A 12,632-nucleotide genomic window follows, 5' to 3' on the forward strand; every position below is an offset into this window, starting at 1 on the left:
GTAGGCTTTTGCTTATAATTTAAAAGGAAAACTTGTAATAACACTGAAGGCCTAGAAAAATATAATAAAGAAAAGGAAACATTAAAGTTGAAGCTTAAGGATAGATTATTACTTCAAGAAACTCAAAGATCAAATTGGTATCTTAAGGATAAAATGAAAGGAGTTAGTTGAATGGACCAAGGAACATAAATAAGATAATGAATCATATTTGGTTGCAAAAATTTAGAATGAGAATCAAACACTTAAACATGAACTTGAAGTCACATCACTTTAGTTAGCTATGGAAATTGAACAAGAAAAACCATGAAGAAAATAAATTCAAGCTTTTAAGAATGAGTGATGATGGTACTGCTATGGGGGACTATCCTAGAATTTTTGGAGACATGATTCAAAGGTTGCATGTTGTATTCAAGATAGAGTTTGTCATTGATGTCAATATGTTGCTTATTTTGTGAATATTGATAGTATAGCAGTTAGATTTTGGTTTTGTGAAGTTCAAGGATTGAAGATGACCTTATGTTTAGTTGATATTATGTTCTATAGAGTTTATACATGCTATAGTTAAGCACACATACAAAGATATGAAGACTGGACAAAGTTATGATGATTTTAGTGAAGACAACATTTAGACAAAGTTTCTATATAACAATTTTTGTTGTATGGATTGTATCTTCTAATAGGATGCAATCTAATCATGTGGACTTAGATAGAGGTAGAAGACATGATGAAGATGCCATGTTCAAATGCACACATCCTGATGAGAATCAAGTGAAGAGTTATAAAAACTGTGAGCCAATAATTCGACTGTAATTGTGAAATAATATAATGTTTTAATGTAACTTGGAAATGAAATATATTAAGTTGGTCCTATATCATTATTGAAAATTGGGAAAGCATCAAGTCAAGCTCAATAATTTGTTCTAGGACTTGATATAAAGGAAGGATGATTTCTTTGGTTCTAATCATCTAGTTCAAATATTTTTGTAATGTGAGTATGAAAACTTATATGTGAGATCCAGTGAACCTGATAACAAATATCTTTTGATCAAAGAAGTGTTTAGTGTAGTTGAGGCACAATGAGTAGAAGAAGAATTTTATTTGGAAAAGAAGTTACTATTGGATAGTGTTGATGTACCATTTTATTATTCAGTGGGAATAATACTAAAGTTGTTTGGATAGTGGGTTCATCTTTATTCCTTAAAAACTTCTAACATGGTGGGAACAACTCTTGATAGGGTTGTTAGAAACCTTAACAGGGTTGGGATTTTCTAATAGGAATTTAAAGTCTCCTAACATGGATCAATATGTACCAAATGCATTCATTGACTGCTAATAGGGTCCATCCTCTTACAAGAAACTCTAACATTAGTAGATCATTTTGTGGGTACCATCACCACAAGGGTTTTCCCTTGATTAAGGGTTTTCCAAGTTAATAAATCTAGTTTTATTGTGTATGGTGATCTTTCTATGGTTGTTGCATCTTCTGTTTACATGTTTTGGAATTAATAAGGATATTGAGAGTTATTTTAATTATATAACTAATTCACCCCCATCTCATTTATCTTGGTGGACTTTACTTTCTAACATTTGGTATCAGAGCATTAGGTCCTTGAAGGAAATGATTAACAACTTACAAAAATCTATGACACAATTTAGGAAATAAAGTCTAAAGTTTGATGGAGTTAACTATGATAGCTCGAAAGAAAAGATGAAGATACACTTTCTATGCAAGGTATGGGTTATTGGTTGATTCCTAAGAATAAAAAGGAAGTGATTGACAAAAATAATCTTGAAATTTGTATTGAACCTTAGAGAGATGTATTCATGCTAACTATGCTTGCTAGAGAAGCACTATTATCAGCTCTTCTGGAAACTAAATTCACTTAGATAAAAAATTCAAGATTAACTTATGAAATTTGGATTACTTTTCAAAGTATATTTGAAGGTGATGATCATTCTTGAAAGGTTAGATTAAAAAATTGAATATGCCTATATCAAGATTCTAAGATGATGGACGCTGAATATGTAGGAAGTTATTTTGGTAGAATAGAAGAAATTGTTGAGGGAATTAAGACTTGTGGAGGATCAAAATCTGAAGATGAGGTTATATGGAAGATATTAAAGAATTTGACACCTCCATATAGATAGACAACACAAATTATTGAACAAGTTATTCTCGTATTATTAAAACTTACAAGAGAAACTCTTCTTGGGAGACTCTAGTCAACATAAATGTGGATGACACAAAGTGGAGAATTCCCTAATTTTGAAACTTCTTTTAGTCCATTGAGTGTTAACCTATGTTTTGAAGGACTGCTAGTATAAGTAGAGACTATGCTAGTAGAAACTCAACAAGAGTGGAAGAAGAAATGAAGATTGAAGAAAGACTTGCCCTATTATGAAGAGAGAACCTAAAAGGAACAAAACCTTTAAATGTAGACTTGTAATGAATATGGTCATTATTATTCTAAGTGTCCTAAGAGAGTAAGAAAGACTCAAAATCAATTAAAATAAAGAAAACCTAAGGAATTCCTTTTCACAAATGATGAGGATTAATTAAATGCTAAGGTAGACAAAATCTTGAGTGAAAGTGATGATGAAATAGCTTTTATTGCTATTAAGGAAGAAACCCCTGAAAAAGAAGAAGTTAGTGAAGAAAAGGCATTAGTATCTCAAGTTGAAAAGAATAAATCTAATTGGATTATTAATAGTGGTTTTTTCCATCACATAACTAAAGATATGAATAAATTTGTTGAATTTAATAGCTATGATGGAGGGATTTTTAGAGTTGGAAATATTATAGCTTGCCATATAAAAGGAAAATGATATATTACACTTGATGGAAAGACTAATACTGATGATTTTTACTTTTTTGATGGTTTGAAACATAATCTTTTGAGTGTTGGACAACTAGTGGAATAGGGATATAAGTTGCAATTTATGGAGAAGACCCACATTATCAAAGACAAAGATAACACATTGATTGGTACTGGTACAAGGACACAAGGTAATGTATTTAAGTTGAATTCTATTGAGATGATATGGTTAGCTGCTAAAGTGGGTGATATTTGGTTGTGGGATAAGATATTTTGTCATATCAAATTTGATAACATTGTAAATGTTAGTACTACATTTACACTTAAAGATTTATCTAAAATTGTAAAACTTGATAACATGGTGTGTAAGAAATGTGTGATGAAAAAATAGAAGAATATTTTTTATTTTGAAGCAATAAATTTACTAAATTTGTGAAGTTGGATATTATGCAAACAGATTTGAGTGATCCTACAAAGACAAAAATATTCTATGGTGAAAGATATTTTATGATTCTTGTTGACAATTTCACTAAAATGACGTGGGTAGCATTTCTTAGAAAGAAATTTCAAGACTTTGAGAAATTCAAGATATTTAAGAGTAGAGATGAAAATTAATTTGGCTTGAAGGTTTGAGATCTGATAGAGGTGGAGAGTTTACTTCAAATGAGTTAAATATTTTTTTTGAATCAAATGACATTAAAAGATAACTTTCAGCCCCTAAAACACCTAAGAAAAATGAGATAGAAGAAATGAGGAACAAAATAGTAATATAAGCAGCAAGAGAAATGACTCTTGAGAACCATGTATCTAAAATCTTTTGGAGAGAAGTAACAAATACAACAATGAACACTATGAACAAAGTATACATCAAATAAAACATGAGTAAGACAACTTATGAACTTTGGTTTGACATGCACCCTAAATTAACTATTTCAAAATCTTTGAAAGTAAATGTTACATTAAGAGAGATTATGATATTGGAAAGTTTATTCAAGGAGTGATGAAGGTATGTTTCTTGGATATTCATTAAAAAGTAAAGCATATAGGTATTTTAATCAAAGAACTAAGATGATTGTTAAAAGTGCAAATATGAGAGTTGAAGAGAAGCTTAGAATTTAGGAAAGGACACTTGATTAAAATTGTGATGAAGAAACTAATCCAATGCCTAACAAAGAAAATATTGATTAAGAACTATTTTATGAGACTACCACTAATTTGTAGAATGAAACTTAGAGAGTAGCACAAAGAGACCAACAAAGAGAAGAACCAAGGTCTTAACTTGAGTTGAAGTTAGAGTTTAAGTGGTGAGATCTAAAATAAATTTGATAAATAATTACCTTTCTGGTCATATTTTTGGAAGAAAAGATTGAGGAGTTATGACAAGAACTAATATACAAGAAGAACTATGTTTGATTTCTCAAATTGAGCCTAAAAGTATCGTTGAAGCTAGTAAAGATGACTTATGGATTAAAGCTATGAGAGAAGAACTAGAGCATATTGAAAATAACAATACATGAGAACAAGTTACTAGACCTAAGATAAGAATGTTATTGAAACTAAGTGGGTATTTATAAATAAGATGAATGAGAAATGTGAATTTGTGAGAAACAAAGTAATATTGGTATGTAAAGGTTATTCACAAAAAGAAGGAATTTATTTTGAGGAAACATTTGCACTTATTGCTGGAATAGAGAGGAAGTAAGAATTTTCTTGGCATATGGAGTTAACAAAAACTTCAAAGTGTATCAAATAGATGTCAAATCAACCTCTGTAAATGGTAAACTAGAAGAATAGGTATACATTGAGTAGCTTGATGGTTTTCCTTTGATAGATTAAGGAGATATGATTTGTAAGTTGAGGAAAGCATTGTATGGATTGAAACAAGTACCTAGAGTTTGGTATGCTAGATTGGATAAGTATTTGATAAGTTTGGGATTTGAAAAAGGTAACACTAATAACAATTTATATTTGAAGGAGATTGACAATGGATTACTAATTATTGAAGTATTTGTGGATGATATAATCTTTGGAAGTGATGATCAAGAAAATAAAGAATTTGTGACATAAATGAAGAGGGAATTTGAGATGAGTATGATTGGTGAGATGAAGTATTTATTGGGATTGCATATTTTTCAGAATAAAGATGGTATCTTCATATCACAAGATAAGTATCTCAAAGACTTATTGAAAAAATAAGTTATCTAGAAAAGATGAAACCCCTACCATTGAGCAGAGAAAGTACATACATATGATTGGTGGATTGTAATACTTAACAAACACTAGACTTGATATATCTAATGCAGTTGGAATTATGGTAAGATCTTAAGTTGATCCTAAAGAGTCACATTATGTAGTGGTAAAGAGAATTTTTAGATATTTGAAGGGTATGCCTAATTTTGGATTATGATATTATAGATAAAATGATTTTACCTTATGTGCATACAATGATTTAGATTGGGAAAGAAGTATAGATGATATAATGAGTACTAGTGGTGGAGCATTCTTCTTAGGAGGAAGATTGGTTTCCTGGCTAACCAAGAAATAAGATTGTTTATCAAAAAGTATGATAAAAATAGAGTATGTAGTAGCAGAAAACTATTGTAATTAGATTATATGTATGAAAAAAATGTTGAAAGACATTGGGATTGATTTTACATAACCTTTTATCATATACTGTGATAACAAAAGTACAGTGAGTATGTTACAAAATCTAGTTTTACATTCAAACATAAAACATGTATCTATTAAGTATCACTTTTTGAGAGATAAAGTTGTAGAGAAAGAGATCATACTAGAGTATATTAGCACAAAGGGGAAGATAGAAGACATATTTATAAAAACCTTAGTCTAAGGATACTTTTGAGTACTTAAGAGGTATGCTAGGGGTTATTCCCTAGCCTACTTTTGAGTAGTTGATGTAGAGATTGCATTATTCCAATGGTAATAGAACACTATTTCTTTTATCTAGACTGGATGCTTGATACTTCCTCTATGAGGTCTATCTGTGTTTGAAATGAGTCATTCATGACTCTTGATAATGGGACTTAATAATGTCTTTGGAAAGTTGAGATTATTGCATATACTATGTAGTGAATTGACATAATGATACCCTTGGCATTGATGTCAATGGGGGAGAGGAAAATAACATGTAAAACATCTTTTGGAGGAGAGAGTAGTACATGAATGTGTGGGAGAGATTTAATTGATGAAGATAATTTGAAAATATGGTTATGTATAGAGGAGATTAACATATTCCCTATGCATAATGGTTATAGTAAAATGGATATTCATGGACAACATGAATGGGGGAGCAGTTGCAGCAAAGACATTTGCTATTCACAGAACTTAGATGTTTTTCATCTATGTTTCCATAAATTCCCAAGGGGGAGATTCTCAAGCATGAATGTTGATGGAATTTATACAAAATAGTATCCTAGCATTTTTGGAGACATGATTCAGAGTTAGTGTGTTGCACTCATGATAGAGTTTGTCATTGATGTCAACATACTAGTTATTTTGTGAAGACTAATAGTGCAATAGGTTTGAGGATTGAATATGAGCTTATGTGTAGTTGGTATCATGTTCTACAAAGTGTCTACATGCTATAGTTAAGAGTGCATGCAGAGATATGAAAACTAGACAATGTTATGATGATTTAAGTAAAGGAAGTGTTCAAAAAAAGTTTCTTTGTAGTAGTTATTGTTGTTTGGATTGTATCTCCTAACAAAATGGAATTTGGTCATGCAAATTTGGATAGAGGTAGAATAAATAATGAGGATTCTATGGTCAAACATACACATCTTGGTGAGCATTGAGTGAAGATTGTGAGTTGACCATTTGAGTGTAATTGTGAAATGATGTACTTTTGTAATGTAACATGTACTAAATCTATTTCATTGACTCTTGTACACTCAAAAAGTGCCACACTCTAAACCCTTCTATTCAAGTGATCCCATGGATTTTAATTATTGAATGTTGGCTTAGAGCTCCTTATCCATGGAGTACAAAGGTGCATTTTGAGCAATGTCGATAGCTCTCAGCTAGGCCTTTGAGACACAAACCTTGCTAGTAAACCATACAACAATAGGTTCTTAAGAAAAGAGCAAGAATGCAAGTATCCTCAAGAAATCCAAAGCTATGCAATACAAATATGGACTAAACTAGTATGCAATGCATAATGCAAATATATTAAGCAAATGAGAGTATTACAAGATCCAAGCTACTTAAACTATGTGAGCTAGATTATTGCAAAATAGAAGCTATATTATATGAATCTAACTAAAATTGAATGGTATGAGAGAATTAGACAAGGAAATATAAGTTATCCACAAGCTCTCAAGAAGATCAATTGATAAACTTGTAGCATAAAAATGCTCAAGAAGATGGATCCTTTGAGAAGAGGAGAGAACTTTCTTTTAAAGGTGTATGGACAGTGGAGATCAAAATCAAGGGATGGATGATCAAGGTTGAGAGTTGACCTTGGCATGATCCATGTGCAAGAGCAAGTCAACAAATGGAAAGAAGTTGCTTTTTCATGTGAGACAAAAAGCCAAAAAGCCTTTTCTTTTTATTTGAAAATAGAAAAGGACTTTATGTGTTCATATCGAGTGTGTTAGAAGAATGGGGTCTTTTATTTAATTAAAAGAGGATATGTTCTTTTAATCAAATAATGAACTTAGGATAATACAGTCAAACTATAGGTTAGAATCAAATTAATTGATTTTTAGCAATTTGGCCTAGGAAGATGATAAATTAATTTAGCCAAAATGTTGAGAAGGGGGATAATAGTCAAGATGACCATTTTTGGGTGATTACAAGATTATATTACACCTATATCAAGGCATAAGTGTTAGGATAACCTATGAGTGTAGTTTTATGAGAATAGACAAGCATGATATGTTGCAGGTACAAAGTGTTAGGTAGGACAAGCATGAATGCTCTAAACACCTTAGACTAACAAAGTATACCCACAAGTAGAAAGTAAGCAAAACATGCTCCATGCCCCTAATCTTCTAGTCCAGGACATCCTCGAAATACTATTAGGGATGGAATACTCAAAAAATAAACTATCATAAAAAACACATAAAGAAGATACAATTCATCATAGCTCAACAAGTTTAATAATTAAGAACATGTGTGTATGTCACCAAACCATTTTTCAAGACTTGAATATGATAGTGAGAAATACCATAGCACCCTAGACTGTAGGTAGACTATCTAAATTTTTTTGAGAAATAGTTGATGTCAAGTTGGGGTAGTGTTGAGAAACATTGTTTTGTGAGTTGCCAAACAAACTCTAATGCACAAGGAGAACTCAAAAGGCTAAGCAGTTGTGCCCTTGAGATGAAGACAAGGGACAATTCCAAGCTAGGGAATGTGTTGCAGAGTGAATAAGTGAGAATGATAGACATAGGTGCAAGGGTCTCCAGTAGCGCTTGTGTCCAATTTTTCACCACTTGGAATTTTTCTTCAGGACTTCTTTCAAATTTTTCAATTTTTTTTTGATTTTTTTTTGATACATCAAAGTGCCTGTTGCTAGTTTTTCACCAAGATGATCATTTTTTAAGGAGATTTCTTGATTTTTAGACTTTTTCAGGATCAATAGATATATACAAATAACTGAGCTATGAGCCTTAGGAATATAATTTCTTCAAATGTAGCATATTGATAGGCTCAACTAGTCATTCCCCTTTAGGAGTAGATAGATGACAACCACCAGATCTAAATGCTACTGTGACAATGTAAGGACCCAACCAGTTAGACTCAAAATTCCCTTTTTGCTCTCTATTCTGCTAATTTTTGGGGTTTTCTCTAAGCACAAGCTCACCTCCTTGGAATTCATTGGGATGAACCTTCTTGTTGTAGGTAGTTGAAATTCACTTTTCATAAGCCCTAATGTGGTCTAAATTAGCCTTATGGTGTTCATTGAGGGTTTCTAGCTCTTGTGATCTTTGGTTTGATACTCATTGTTGACTTGGTTTATGACAAGTTGAGAATCTCCATAAATATAGAAATCTATGATTCTCCATTCTAAAGCCATTTTGATCCCATTTTTTAAAGCCTCATATTCCACAATATTGTTAGTGCAAGAAAACATGAGTTTGTAAGACTTTGGGATTGTGTAACCATGAGGTGTGATAAACATAATGCCTACCCCAACCCCATTCTAGGTGCGAGAACCATCAAAGAACATTTTCCAAGTTCTTTTAGTGATATACATAATGGAAGCATCTAGACACTCAATCTGCATAGGCATTGTTCTAATAGAAAATCAACCACTTGGTCTTGATAGCTTTGCGTTTAATGTATTGAATGTCAAATTCAGAGAGAATCAAAATTGATTTAGCCAAGTGGATGGTAAGCATAGCTTTAATCAATAAGCATTTTTGAGGATCAATTTTAGCAATGAGATGGACTATGTAAGCCAATATATAGTGTCTAAGCTTTTGGGAGGAAAATATCACTTCAAGGCAAGTGTTCTCAATATTGATGTAGTTCATCTCATAAGCCACCAAAGTGTGATTGATGTAGTATATAGCATGACCTTTTCCAATTTCATCACTTTGTGCTAAGAGTGCTCCTAGGGAAGAGTCTATAGCTGAGATGTACATAATCAAAGGTTTTCTTAGGATGGGTAGCATTATAACTAGATGTTTAGCAAAATACCCTTTGATTTGATCAAAGCTTTGTTGACACTCTCCGTTCTAGATAGATGTGGAGCCTTTATGCAAGTTCTAATTGAAAGATTTCTCTTTAGCAACCAACTGAGATATGAACCTCCTAATTGATTATAGACATCCTTGGAGAATTCTTAATTGACTGATATTTCTAGGAGGAGACATTTCCATGATGGCTTGTACCTTTTCAAGATCAAGTTCAATGACTTTTGTTGATATGATGTAGCCTAACAATTTTTTTGATGTGACACCAAAGTAACATTTTTTGGGATTTAGCGAAAGAAAAAATTGTTCCATATAGTCCAATATCAAACTAAGATCAATTAATATGTGTATTTCTTTATTTATATTTAACCAATGTGTCATCAATATAGTCTTCCATGTTTTTGTGCATCATGTCGTGGAAGATGGTGTTAGATTGTGGTGATTGAATAGGGAAGTATTGTACATACTCCATCATTCCTTGATGGGGTTTTGAATTTCATGCCTAAAATTGTGTAACTAATTTTAACCCTAAATTGATAAAAATACTTATATAGAAGAGCTTAGGGTTAGGGATTGTTTCATAAGGTGTTATGCGAAAATTGCTTCTTGTGACGGTATTGAGCTATAAGGGATTGTATATTATAATCAAGATGTAGTCACTGGATCATAATGATATTGGAATTGCTATATGGTGGATGTAGCCTAGGAATTGAGAAAATCACATTAAATCTTGGTGTCTTGTGTTCTCTTCTGTGCAATCTATTATTTTCTATTATTGTTTATGTTTGCATGTAATTGTTATTTCTGTCTGTGGTTTTATCCTAACAAGTGGTATTAGATCCAAGTTGTTTTTTTTCAGTTTTCATCTATAGAAAAGTCTCATGGTTGAGTGGGAGTCATGGCAGATGAGGGTAAGTTGAGGGTTGATAAGTCTAATGGGCAGAACTTTTAGTTATGGAAAATGCAAATGGAGGACTATCTCTATCAAAAGGATTTATGGAAGCTGTTGGAAGGAAAAACTAAGAACTAGGGAACTATGACAAATGAGGACTAGGAGATTTTAGATAGAAAGGAACTTGGGAGCATTAGATTATTCTTGACACCATTAGTGACATTTCACATTACAAAAGAGAAGATGACAGAAGAGTTGATGGAAACCCTAGCGAAATTGTATGAAAAGTCCCCCACTTCAAATAAGGTATTTCTCATGAAGCATTTATTTAATATAAAAATGGTAGAAGATGGATTTGTTATAGATCATTTAAATGAGTTTAATACTGTTACTAGTTAGTTATCTTCTGTGGATATTAATTTTGATGAAGAAATTAGGGCTCTCTTGATTTTGTGTTCTTTGCTTGAAAGCTAGAATGTCTTGGTAATGATTGTGAGTAATTCTATTTCTAGATCTAATACACTAAAATATGATGATGTGATCAGTGTTATTTTGAGTAAGAAAACTTGTAGGAAAGCCTTAGGTGGATCTATATGAGGAAGTGCTTTGAATGCACAAAGTAGAAGCAGAATGACTGAAAGAGGAAATAATTTCAAAAATTGTGGAAAATCAAGAGGAAAGTCAAATGGGAAAATGTCTCAATTGAGAGGACCAAACGACTACTAATATTGTGAGAAACTAAGACATAAGAAGAAATATTACTAGAATTGAACTAAAAATGAAGGAGATAAACTAGAAGGGAACAAGGAGGCAAATGTGGTAAATACCAAATCTGAAGAGGATCATTTGCTTCTGTCTTTAGAAAGTGTTGATGATTCATGAATTTGAGATTCTGGTGCTTCATTTCATGCTACACATCATAGAGGTTATTTCATTGATTATGTCCAAGGGGATTTTGGGATTGTTTATTTGGTGAATAATGAACCCTGTCTAATTTTTAGAAAAGGAAAAGTTAAGATTAAGTTGTAGAATGAGAATCATTGGCTACTACATGAGGTAAGACATGTTCCAAGGATGAGTAGGAATTTAATTTTAGTTGGGTAACTCGGTAATGAGGGTTGTGTAGTTACTTTTAATGATAAAAATTGGAAGGTTTTAAAAGGTTCACTTGTAGTAGTGAAAGGTGTGAAAGTAGCCACCTTATATCTTTGTATAGGTCACATTATTTCTTCTACTTCAATTGTTTCAGAGAAAAATGAATGTTTAGGAACAGTTGCTACAATTGAGTAGGGAGAACAAATAGCTACTGTAGATTCTGAAACAACACTATGGCACATCAGACTTGGGCACATGAGTGAGAAAGCTATGAAAGTAATTCATTCAAAGCAAGTTTTTCTAGGTTTGAAATGTGTTAATATGGATTTTTGTGAAAGTTTTGTGTATGAAAACAAAAGAGAGAAAGTTTTGTGAAGACTAGGAAGGAAAATAAAAGTGACCAATTAGAGCTTGTTAGATGTATGGGGACTAGCTTAGGTATCTTCCCTTGGTGGCTCTCATTATTATGTTACATTTATTTATGATGCAACTAGAAAAGTATGGGTTTCTTTCCTTAGATAGAAATCTAATGTATTTCAAACTTATGAGAAATGGAAATGATTGGTTGAAAATGAGACTAGTAGAAAATTAAAATGTCTTACATCTGATAATGGTGGTGAGTATTGCAATAAAAAAATTGAATATTATTGCTCCATTAATGGTATTCATATACATAAAACTATTCCAAGGACTCCACAGGAAAATGGAGTGGTTGAAAGCATGAACATGACTATAAGGGAGCATGTAAGGATCATGAGGTTGCATGCAAGGTTTCCCTTACACATGTGGGTGGAGGCTATTAATACTACTATATATTTGATTAATAGAGGTCCCTCTACTTCTTTGGGCTATGGTATTCTAGAGGAAGCATGGAATAGTAAGAATGTGAGTTATTCTTTTCTCAAAACTTTTGGTTGTAAAGAGTTAGCTCATATAGATTCTCAAAATAGAACCAAGCTGGAAATTAAGTCAAATAAATGTGTATTTTTTGGGTATGTCATTGATAAATTTGGTTATAGGATTTGGGATTTTAAAATTCAAAAATTGTAAGAAGCAGGGATGTCATATTCAATGAGCAAGTGTTGTACAAAGATATATTGCAGCAACATCAGAATAATGAAGATAATTATGTAGTGCTAGATGATACTCCAAAAGATGATGTTCCAA

The sequence above is a fragment of the Cupressus sempervirens genome, chromosome 11 (genome assembly GCF_028749045.1).
Source record: "Cupressus sempervirens isolate cs-2001-9-10 chromosome 11, ASM2874904v1, whole genome shotgun sequence".
Taxonomy (NCBI): domain Eukaryota; kingdom Viridiplantae; phylum Streptophyta; class Pinopsida; order Cupressales; family Cupressaceae; genus Cupressus; species Cupressus sempervirens.